The following is a 13047-nucleotide window of genomic DNA, read 5'->3' as shown; positions in this document are numbered from 1 at the left end:
CTACGTCTGGTTTGCATAAGTTTACTCTTGAATGCTTTGTTTTCATACCTCCATTGAATGTGCTTTAGAATTAGGTTCATTTCCAATGAGTTTTCTTTTGATTAAGTTCTTATGTCTTGTGTTTTGATTGATCTACTTGTCTTTGATGAATCATAATTTCTACGCTACATTAACTGGTGAACCCGACGTGAATACTAACCTTCTAACCATCTTACTGTGTTTTGGAGTGCTTCTAAGTTGATTTGCAGGTCAAAAAACCCAAAAACAGAGCCGTGCAGTGCATTCTGAACACATCCGGCGCCTGTGTGAAGCATTCTACGCCTGTGTTGAAGCATCTTGCGCTTGTGTTGAAGACTTCTGCGCTTGTGTTTGACATCCTGCGCTTGTGTCCTAACTTCTGCGCCTGTGTGAAGTCCAGAACAGAGGTGAAAATGCAGTTTTTACTTGAAATTTTTTATATGTTTTAGTAAATTGCAATTTTGAGGGTCTTCGGTGCATTTTTGGACAAATATGGTGCCCATAAACATGATGAGACATCATTGATGTTTCCAAAATTTGGTTCTAGATTATTTGAATACCTTTCCAACACATCAAACGGTTTGTAATTCGGAGCTAGGATGAGAAAGTTACGCCTTCTCAAAGTGGACTGAAATTTTGATAGTTTTCATAAATCAGATCATCTGTGCTTTGGATTTTGGTACTGATTATTTGTGCAGGATCTTGGCATACGCATGGAAAAGACTACAAATCAAACTACTAACATGTTTTATGCAGATTCGATGGTCAAAGACAACAAATCAAACATCTAACTTGGGTTTTGCAGGTTGCCTTGGAGAAACAACCAAATTGTGTGTTTGAGATTTTTAATTAGGCACTTAGTGATTTTTAAATAGGTTGGAATAAACATTTGTATGCTTTGATTGTTAAGCATGACATTGGAGTAGGAGAGTATGCTCTCATCCTTCATAGGGTGATCAGAAATCCAGATCTTCGATACCATGCTTGTGTTGTTGATTGTTTGTCTCCATTAGAGGGCCTGCCTTCCCGACCACTTTGCTTTAGCAAGCAAGTGATAATCGTGAGAAGGGGATGACCCAAAGTGAGTACGGCTAGAATTCCTTGGCATTCTAACTCACTATAAAAAAATACCCGATGAGCGAAAGCTTTGAAGGAAGTGTTACGTGGGAATTGCAGTTACTTGGGAAGTGATGACCCTTGAACTCTTTCTCATATCAACATCTAAGTAGGGCCTCTTGGTCTAAATTGTGCTTGCGCGACCACATTTGTTTGGTATCTTGATGGGCTTAATGTCTCAATCATGCTTGCATGACATCAAGGAGTAATGCTTAACAGAAACCCTTACTACATACCTTGTTTTTAGAGGCCAAAAACCTTTCTAGTTTCTTGAGAAGGACAAATTCGGATACTTGGAAGAGATACTAAGTTCGCCATGGGGAGATTCCATGGGGACTGATGCTTGGCTGCCCTGAGAAGTGAGTGCCATGGAGGGGAGCCCGTGGGGTCAAGCATCTATGTATTCTCCTTGAATCCCATAATGAGTCTACCTCTAAAGTACCTAATGTCTTTGCCTACCATAAGGAATGTGGAAATGAGCATGATTGCCTTGAGTCTAAGTTGCAATATCTTGTATTCTTTGATTGTCAAAAGTTGAATCCCATTTCAAAAGCAAAACACATTGATCAAAACAAGATTAAACACAAGAGACATTCATCCAACAAATATTCAACAAGATTCAAAGATCATCTTCCTAAAACATGGTTGTCAAACATTTGTCAAAATCTTGTCTCAACATTCATGTCACTTACATTTAGGTTCATCCTAGGTTGCATTTTTCAAAATCATTGTCAAGTATCAAGGTTAGGTTTCATCTAAGTTATACTCTTTTGCATATCAATAAAAGTCATCCATTTGCATATGTCCTCTTGCATTAAAGTCATACCATTGTCATACATTCATATTTCCATACCCTAAGTCTCTTCATTAAGCCTAAGTCATTGTCATATCATATTAAGATCATTTGCATATTAATTATCCTTTTGCATATAGTGTCAAACCTAGATCTTGTCATACTTGAGTAATCCAAATCTTTGATAAACCCTAAGTCATTGTTGGGAAGTCTAGACATTATCAAACTTTTGTCCTTTTGTCATCAATATCATTTCGTCAAACCCAGCTTAGTATCCAAGCATATAGGGGAGACATTGTCATCTTATCCTTTGTCATTTAAGTCCTTTGTCCTTTGAGGTCTAGACATCATTTCAATTTCCTAAGGGTCTCTTTTAGATTTGCATTCATAAGTTTGTCAAAATCTTCAAAAACAACCAAAAACATAGATTGCATTTTCATTTATTTAGTTTGCATTTAGTTGCATATCATATATTATCCTTGAAAAATTCCAAAAATATTGCATTTGCATAGTGACATGTCTATTGAAACAAGGTTCCAAGCACCAATGATGCAACAAAGTTTGACATATCAACCGACAATGCAATCACGATTCTATCCAACCCAACAACAAGGCAATATCGGTCAAACTTATCATGATGATTTAAATGTCCAAATACAAAAACTAGAGGAGAAACTAGCTCAAGAAAAGGAGACATTGGAGCAAAAAGTGATAAACAGTGAGAAGATAAGATCTCAAATGTCCAAAATGTTTCAAAAATTTCCAGGTCAAAATCCAAATTTTGAGCCAATTAATGTAAGATCTCTTCTTGAACGATCAGACATACCAGCTCTCCTCTCCCAAATAGAGATGATGAAACAATTACAAGAAAGGAGACAACATCAATTTCAACATTATGTGCCTCCACAACAAGAACAAGAAGGTGTTTACTATCAATCATATTTTCAACCATCACAACCAATGACACAACCAATTGTTCAACATATGCAACCAACACAACCAATGGTTCAATTTCAACAATATGTCCAACCAACTATACAATGTCAACAAATGGTTCAACCAATGGTGGAATATCAATGTCAACAACCACAATCACCAATTCAAAAACAAAACTTGCAACATGCACCAAGCCGAATTTTGAACATGTCAAACCAAAATGATCAACATCTAGTTCAATATCAGAAAATGACATCAAATAAAAAACAAGTTCAAGTTCAATCAACATATCAATGTCAACAACTGCCACAAAACATTCAAAAACAAAGGTTGCAACACACACCAACCCAAGTTTCAAACATGTCAAACTAATCTGATCAACATCAAGTCCAATATCAAAACATGACATCAAATCAAAAAAAAGTTCAAATTCCAAGTCCAATCATGTCAAAACCTAAAAAGAAGGGTGGCCTTATTGCAATGCTCTTAAGGAAACGACTAAGTGAGTCTTTTGAGGAAGATAAAGATAATACACTTATGTCTAGCAATGCCTCATCCCCCCGCAAGAAAATTGACTCTCCAGTGGCATCTATCCCTACACCTTTAAAAGTTTCACAAGAACCTTCCATATTGTCCTCATTAAACAATACACCCAAGGCTGCAATTATCCAAGAGCTATCCATAATTGATTGCCATGATAATCTAATTCATGATGCACATCCTTGTCATGTTTCAAAAATACAAGACCCAATGCCACCATGCACTTTATTGCCATTACCTGTTTTAGAGGACCCCATTCGAAGTCCCTCTTCCTCATGTTCAAGCATTGATTCCTTGTCAGAATCCATCACAAATGTTCAAAGTGCATCCCCTTCATGCCAAACCATTGATCCCTTGCCAGAATCCCCCATGCATATCCAAAGTCCAACCTCATGTCAAGAGGATAATTTAGAGCACGAAGAAATGAGTCCTAAAGCAAATCAAGATCAACATCCTGAAACCTTATCACCCCATCCAATTGTTGACCAAGATCCCATTTCCCTAGACACTCATAATGATTCCCCTATTCTTGTACATCCTATCCAAAGTCCTATTGGCACTCCATTCCCCGGGCAAGATCAAGATATCCCAGTCCATTCGATCCCAAAGGATCCCATTCCATTTAATGAGCAAAATGTCCTTTCAAATCCCATTGATATTCCACTTCCTTAGAAAGATCAAGATATCCCTTCCATTCTTTCCGATGATCCCATTGAAAGTCAAGAGCAAAGCACCTTTAAAGAAGATTCCAATGATCTTCCTCCTTGTCAAGATCAAATCATTCCTTCAGATCCTCCACAAGATCCACTTGTCCCTCCATCTCCACATCCTAATCCTGCATATCCACTCCAAGATCGCATTCCTTTTGATGATCCCATTATTTCTCCCATTCCATCTCTTGAAGAGCCTGTCATTGAGCCTTGTCCACTACACAATCCTAATCCCCCTCATGATCCTGATACCCCTCATGATTCTAACGTGTCAGTGCAAGATGTTCATGAACCCTCGACATGCATAATGGGTTCTTCCACTTTGGTGCAATCTGATCCACTTCAAGATCTCATTATTTCTCTCATATCATATCCAACTCATAATGGACTCGCATCTTCTTCCCAAAGAAAAGAGTATCCTACAAGTCAAAATATTGATAAAGGCAAAGGGGTAGACCTTCATAAGCAAGAATCCCTTCATATCAAAGAACATACTAACGGTCATGGCTATAGAGCTCACACTCAAGGCGTTGGTATCCCTTCAAAGTCAAAATCCAAATGTCCACCTTCCCCATCATCGCTTCCATCCATTCTAGGTCCCTATATCCCTTCATCTCCTATGCAACATCAGCAAAGGCACACATCTTGGAGAACCTTCCATCCATCCCACATGCCTCCATATCATTCCCATCCACACCGACATTCATTCTCTCTTCCAAGCAATTTGGATGCCAAGTATAAAAGTCAGAAGTCTAAAAATCCACATATATTCAAGGATCAACATGTCCAATATAATCGACATGTCAAAGCAAAGAACAATATGATCTATAAAGAAAAAGAAATATCCAAAAGGCCACAAAGGCCCACTGAGCAAAATCAAGCAAATTCAAAATATATATGGATTCCTAAATCCCTTGTGCAAGCAATGCACTCCAAGGAACCACAAAACCATGAAAAATCAAAAACCATGTGGATCCCTAAGCGGCTCCTTGAAGCACAAAAGCCTAAAGAAACATCCAACTTGGCATCCAAAGTTGCTATTCCTCCATCCAGACATTCCAAGTCTATTCCTCCATCACCTTCTTCATCTATTTTGGGCCCTTATGTCCCAAAATCCCAAGCCTTTCTTCTGTCAAAATCTCAATATCCAAACTACATCTTTCCTCCATCAGTCCATCACCCCTCAAGGTGTGTGCCAATGTTGATCTTGCCTTCATTTCCATCCACTAAAGCCCAATTCTTCCAACACCCTATCCATTATCCAATACATATTTTCCATCCTTCGATCCCTTTGGTCCAATCCTTTGCATAAATCCTGGCCTTAGTTTCATGTCATTTTCCATGTCCTTATCCTACCAACATCTTTGAGCATACTTTTAAAGGTCATGGTCCATTTTTTTTCAAGGCTACTATCCAAATAAAAAGATGCTTGAGTCCTTCTTCCATTCCCTATCATGTGTCTATCATTTATTGAAAAAGTCAAAATACAAAAAAAAAAAGAAAAAAGTGAGAAAAAAGAAAAAGAAGAAAAAAGTCAAGAAAAAAATAATTCGTTCATTGGTGAAAACCTGGCAAACAGGCACCTTGGGCAAGTACCATGATGAAAACCTAGCAAACAGGCGTCATGTGTAATCCATGAACTTCTTGCACACCACACTTGGGGGCAGATTTCCTCCTTCATATCCTTTTGTCCTTCATTGTTCCATTATCCTATCGAACCCCCGTCATTACCCTTCATATACTATTGTCCCTCATGTCCATTTTCCCTTTCCACCTTTTGATCTTGACAAGGCTGACGATCTTCATGAGAATCATGTATCTTGTTTGCAGCTTTCAGTCTATCATAGCTTTTGGTCATTTATCCATTTGCTTATTATAACCTTTCATCCATATTCCCTACCTTATTGCAACTTTCTGCCACTATCCCTTAGCCAATCCCGACCTTCAGTCCATGTCCCTTATCCATTCTTGGTCTTGCTTATCCTATCCATATCTTATCACTATCCATACACTCATTTTCATTCCTTGATCTTGATTTGACATAAGGACGTAAAATTTAAACATGGTTTCAAAAACCTCTTGACATGTCCCTCATGCCATGTTCCTGCTTTACATTGTCATATCCAATCTCTTGTCCCATCACACAATAGCTCTTGGAAATTGCATTTACGTTGTCTCCATAATAAAAGGCCTTTGTCTTCCCTCTATCCACCATCATTTCAGCAAGCCTATTTATTCACCTGTCATATTCCTTGCTTTGCTAGACATTGGGGGCAAAAATTCATAAAAATTGAAACAAGTCCTGAAAAAAGTCATAAAAAATCGAAAAATGTCCTGAAAAAAGTCATAAAAATCGAAAAATGTCCTGAAAAAAAAATCCATAAAAATCAAATAAAGTCCTGAAAAAAATGAACACAAAAAAATTGTAAAAACTCAAAAACATTAAAATCCAAAAATACGCATTTTGCAATAAAGTATTCCCTTTATGCATCGACAGATCACTGAGCATTCCTCCAATGACTCGCAATCAAACATTGTGCTTTAATGAAATCACGCATTACCAGATGAACTTTTTCAACTCAAACCAAACATTCAAACTGATCCAAATTGTCTTATCAATCGAATATCAGCATCAAAATCATTTGTCCTTGTCACATTATCATGGGTCTTATACAGGGTGTGGTATACTCGAAACCAGACTGTGTCCTGTCTTAGACGGGGTACCACATTTTCTGAAACCAGACAGCATGATCGTCCTATCAGCACTTTCAACTTTTGACAATAAAGATCAAGATGTTTGTTTGATTTGCTTGAATTTGTGTATCTTATCTTTTTATTGATTTATTTTCGATCATGTTCCTATGTTGCTCGATGATGTCACTGAGTGATTTAGAGTGACTGGGATGGCACATGATCCCTTTCTTTTTTGTTGTGATTGTCGTTTATCTGTGATGTGTCTGTCTTTTGCAAGAAGGGTTGCATTTCAGCTCTAGCCTTCAATGCCACGATGCTACGCATCCATTTTGCTAAATAAAAATAAAGGTTCTCACCTACAAAGTGCATTACTGAAAGCAAGTTTTTCTTCATCTCTAACTGTCCTCTGTCTAATTTCTGCTTACTAACATTTCTTCAGTCCATCTTGGCAGTCTGTTTGATCCTATCATTTTCTATCATTCTTATCGATCAATTGGCCTCTTTTCCGCATGTTTCTGGCCAATTCCTCGAGGGGGCATGCATATGTCATTGTCAGTTGTCTGGGGCATTTTTATTATTGTTCCTTGAAACAACGCTTAAAATCGCATTGTCTTAAAGAGGGGCAAAATGTAGACACCCAAAAATGGTCAACGCTTGCGAGGTCATATTTTAACATTTGCGCATTGCCTCATTTTCGGTTTTTGCGTCGCATTAACATTTCTCCTATGTCATGCACTTGGTCTTTATCATTTGCGAACATCGAGTCTTTCTTCTACAGTTCTTCAATCATCTCATCCTCAAATTTGGTCTTGTCAACAACATTATCCAATCATGATTTTGATCGATCTTATCCTATTGCATCAATGTGCGTGCTAATTTGTCATCATTTTGGACATCTTCAATCCTAATTAGGGTTTTGTCCTCTTGTCAATCTTGCGATTGATTTGTCATCAATCGTTGCTCTCTTTTCAATCTTATCATTTTGGACATCGTCAATCCTAATTAGGGTTTTGTCCTCTTTTCAATCTTATCATCTGGCGATTGGTTTATCAATCTTGTCATCATGCGATCGATTTGTCATCGATCGTTGTCATTGTTCGATCTTGTCATTTTGCGATCAATTTGCCATCGATCATGGTCATTTTCAATCTTGTCATTTTGCAATCTATTTGTCATCGATTCTTGTCCCTTTTGTCAATTTTGTCATTTTGTCACCGATTTGTCATCGATCATTGTCTGTCTCAATTATGTCAATTTGGATCAATTTGTCGTTGTTCCTCGTCAATTAGCGCATTTTCTCAAATCAAATCAAATCATTTTGTCGCACTGGTCATTTATCGATTCAAAATCATGACATTAATTATCTTCAATCAAGACCTAATTGTCATTTTCGCATTTCTAATTCGCCTTCTAGGGTTTTATGATTTAATCATTTAACCTAATGTGTCATTTCTTCCTTTAGGATTACTAAATTATTTATTAATCCTAAGTTTTCTCATTACAATTAAATATTCATTTAATTGGCTAATTATTCCTCTTTGTGAGTGAATTAATTAATAAATGAAAAATTATTGATTAATTCATCAATTTCTAATTTCCTATTTTCATTGTTCTCTAATTTCCTAATTTCTTAATTCTTAAATTCAATTTTCTCCTATTTCTTTCCTAAATTTATGGCAATGACATAGAAATTTGTCATAGAATTTGTCATAAAATGTCATAAAATGTCATAAATTCTTGACATAGAAATTTGTCATGAATTGTCATAAGCCTTGCATAGCAATTTGTCATAGATATGTCATAACTTTGCTATTATTGATTTGAATTTCTATTTGAATCACTATCATGCCAATCTTGTCATTTCTCCAATTTCTCTATAAATTGGATGAATTTCTTCAATCAAATCCCTTCGAATCCTTAATCCCGAATTTCAATCAAACTACCGAACTTTCGTTTCTAGTACTCTTGAGCTTTTTGCTTTCAATTGTGTATGCACTTGTAGGTGAGATCCACAAACCTATTGAAGAGGAAAGAATAACAATGGAGCCGCATGGAAGAAGTATTCAACTCTACGTCTGGTTTGCATAATTTTACTCTTGAATGCTTTGTTTTCATACCTCCATTGAATGTGCTTTAGAATTAGGTTCATTTCCAATGAGTTTTCTTTTGATTAAGTTCTTATGTCTTGTGTTTTGATTGATCTACTTGTCTTTGATGAATCCTAATTTCTACACTACAAATGACATAATAATTTTTATTTTATTTTACCTCCCAATAAGATAATATACCCATATCTAGATATTTACCACCACATTAAAAGTTAAATATTTATGTGGTTATCATGAAACACATGGATATACCGTTGTTATGTCTATCATGCTATAACATATAATTAAATACTCACAACTTATGATAAAAGGAAATACTATTCATGATAAAGAAAAACATATATTAATACATTCAATCAAGGATTTTACCAAATCAAAATGGATGAGAATTTTTCCAATGTTATTGGTGATGGATATAGTAATTTTAATTACACTCCTAATGATTTACATATCACACTACACATTTATGTGATAGTTGAATCTCACATATTATGTTCATGAAGGAAACTTTAATTAAAATATAACCACTAATTCATTGATAAAACAAGGCCATGAAAGAAATAAATAGCATAAGTTAAGTTCTTTCAACAAAAAAATCACACTCGAAATAATAATAAATCATCCTCTATGAAATATGGATTCAAATGGATAGTCCTAGGAAGGCTTGGATTTATGTAACATCTTGATCCCATTAAGTTAGGCCCACATTTACCATTTTTTTATGGATTTATTGATTCTAATATTTGTGACTATATATTGCTTGTATTTTTATGCTATGTTCATTGTATAACTATTGTCCTCATTTTTGGCTATGTCACAAAAACAAGATAACCCCTACAAGATTTGTCCAAATTGTAGTCCATGTTCTCTAAGCATGCTTTTCAAGGTAGTCTTTATTCCCCCTCATGCATGATTTAGGACCCTCGTGTTAGACATAATGCACCACTAAGAGGGGGGGGGGAGTAAACGGTTCTCAAACTTTTCCCTTAAACTATCCCTATGAAAGTATACCGATTAATAGTTCTAGCTGAATTCAGACTTACCGGTTAGTGAGGAGACTAAACACAAATGCATTCATAGAAAGAGACATTGCATAATACCAATATGTATGAGGAAAAACCAAGATGGGAAAAACCTGGGTGAGCAATACTGCTAGAGTCTACTACTCTAATCTAGCCTCACAATGAAATTTATTACAATTTTTAGGGCTATGACCCCTAATTTGGAGCACCAACCCCTAACTTGTTTATGGGATACAACCCAAAGGAGCTACAACCCCTGCATCGAGCTACAACTTAGTGATCTCAATGATATCTTCAAATACAAAATTAATAATACTGTTACAAGTGAATATTGTAACCATTTCATATACATCAATATGTCGATGAGACACCTTCTCTAATGCACTGGCTCACTCTTCTGCTACTCTTCTGTATTACTGGTAAACTCTATCAGTTCACCTCTTCTCTTCTTCTACTCTACCAGATATCCTCCTTGTTGTTCTTCTCTTCAGTCTTCTCAACTATCTACCTGCTGATACAATATCCTACCGGTTATCTCTTTAGATGCACTCTAGCTGCTATACCAGTTGCTGAAACCATACCAGTTAACCCTCTGTTAAACCCTATCACCAGTTTAACCTTCACTCCCTTAGTCACTGCTATCCTTAGCTATTTTCTCTCTGACTGACCTATCTCTCTCATATAGTGCTCACATACTTCACATAAACTCTATCTTCTTCTATCCAACAACACTTAACAATGTATTTGGCTTGCATATTTATAACCTGGTTTTCCTGCCAAAAGCCAATTTAAATCTCAGGCGATTAGGGTTTCCTCATCACCCTCAAGGAAAACCAAATCCAATCAAATTTTGTCCGATTTGATCACCCAGATAGTTGTTTTCTCATCTCCACCATTAACGCGCCTTCCAATACATGCTTTCTAATCTTAACAATTACAACCTTACAACTCGACCTGCCTCTATCAAAATGCCATTAATATTTTTGTTGTTTCCTTCTCAAGGTTATCTCACAATCTGAATTCCTTGCTTCAATCCAAGCGCCAACAACTTCTTGATTTTTCTATGTCATTCATTATTCCTCGAGCCACACTCCTTTGTTCCGATCCATAAATCACAAGATCCATATTAAATGCACACCTATAGAAACACCTATCGTTACATGACACTTCCCCAACCTCTACGAGCTTGCCACTTCATCTCTATGTAGCATCGATGTCGACCTCCACCTCTACTAGATCATCTCTATTGGTATGAATAGGATCATCGATGAACCACTCAACAGGTTCTTCCTTTCTGCCAGTTTCCTAACCTTGCCGATATCTCACACTTTAATAGTTAACCTTCATATCTGCTCTTTGCTAAACTATCAGTGGAATACCTTAACTGGTCACCAAGCATGTCTATCCATAGCATGTTTATTCTCATTAGCTGGGAACTCTTTTGCATCTGCACCTTGTCCATATTATCGGTGGACTTATGTATCGATAAACACTCTTCATGACACAATGCCATCAACCTTTATCAGACTCCATCTTCAATATGGCCATTCTCCTCCATCTGCATCTGCTCACCCTTGCCTTCTTCCTGATCAACTCGGACCATGTCTTGACTGGTTTGTCAAAGTGACAAACACATCACACTTCATCTATTTCGGCAGCACAATATGCCTTCTCTGTCGGTCAAGTGCATATCCTTGATTCCATGCACTTGAAGTATTCCTTTTATTCATCGGTAGATCTGGTGTGAGCCTCCAAGCACCTGCCTTTACCTCTTCTTCCTCATCTCATAGAAATATAATGCACATTATGCATAATAAGAGATAAGCTCCAGTTACCGACAGACTGAGGCCTTGTCATTTGCATCCTGTAATGCACTCATGTGACTTCCCTGGTTGTGCAACACATCTTCAAACACATACATGTGATCAGGTGTGGGCACATTCACTATCAATCATATCTTCACATGGTGACTGCATCTTCATCCAGTGGGAGTCCTATTGTTCTACAACCTCATAGCATACCAGTGACCTAATTGTTCTTCTCCTCCTATGTTGATGTGATTTAGGTAACATTTTACCTCTTCATCACAAACAACAACGCAGGCACCTTGCTCATTCTTCTTGTTCATTGAACATAATATTGTCGGTTGACAACCACTTACTTGGTTGATTTGTCTTCTCCATGTTAACACATTACTTACCAGTGGACATCCTTTCCTTACTGGTGATACACTATACCAGTAACCTATCCATCTCATCCACACAATTCAAGCACTGACTTGTGTACCAGTGACTCCAGTGGTCATTCATCTGAATGACATTCTCTTTCTTACCTTACCGGTGTTCTACAATACAAGGTGATATCACAGATATCTCATCCATCTTGTACTCGTCCATGACTATGTTGCACACACATCTCTTATATCGATAGTTATCCTATACCGGTTGACATCAATGAAAACACAATGCCAACACCTCAATTCTTGATTCAAAGGTTCTAGTCCTTTTTTGGGTCTTTTAAGTTAGTTTTTGTGTGTTGGTGTAAATTAGGATTACAAACCCAAATTACACTTCCCCTTCCAAAATTTTAGTCTGATGCAAATCGGATTTGTAGCCCTGATTAACACTTCATAACCAAGCCTTATTTTTGGTGCAAGTCAGAGTTACAACTTTGACTTATACTAATTTCTCCATTTTTGGTGCAAGGCAAAGTTATAACCCTGACCTGCACCAAGTCTGCCTATTCTGGTGTAGATTGGGTCGTAACCCCGACCTACACTAAGTCCTCTCAAAATGGTACATGTTGGGGTAGTAACCTCAACCTACACCGAGGCCTTACCCAATGGTGTATATCTGGGCCATAACCTCAATCTACACCGAGTCTCCCCATCATGGTGTATGTTGGGGTTATAATCCTGACCCACATTGTTTTCCTTTTGCATTTTTTGCCAAGTGCTAAGAGTTGGTACGAATTGGGGTTATAATCCTGACTTGTATCATGATTCTTTCTTAGGTGTAAATTGGGGTTATAAGCCCAATTCACACCAAAGACACTATTTCTTTCCTTTGTCTTTTGGATAAGTGCATTTTGGACTTATAAGCCTGATATGC

This window comes from Cryptomeria japonica, chromosome 11 (genome assembly GCF_030272615.1).
Source record: "Cryptomeria japonica chromosome 11, Sugi_1.0, whole genome shotgun sequence".
NCBI lineage: Eukaryota > Viridiplantae > Streptophyta > Pinopsida > Cupressales > Cupressaceae > Cryptomeria > Cryptomeria japonica.
The sequence above is the reverse complement of the archived record's forward strand: the minus strand, read 5'-3'. Positions refer to the sequence as shown.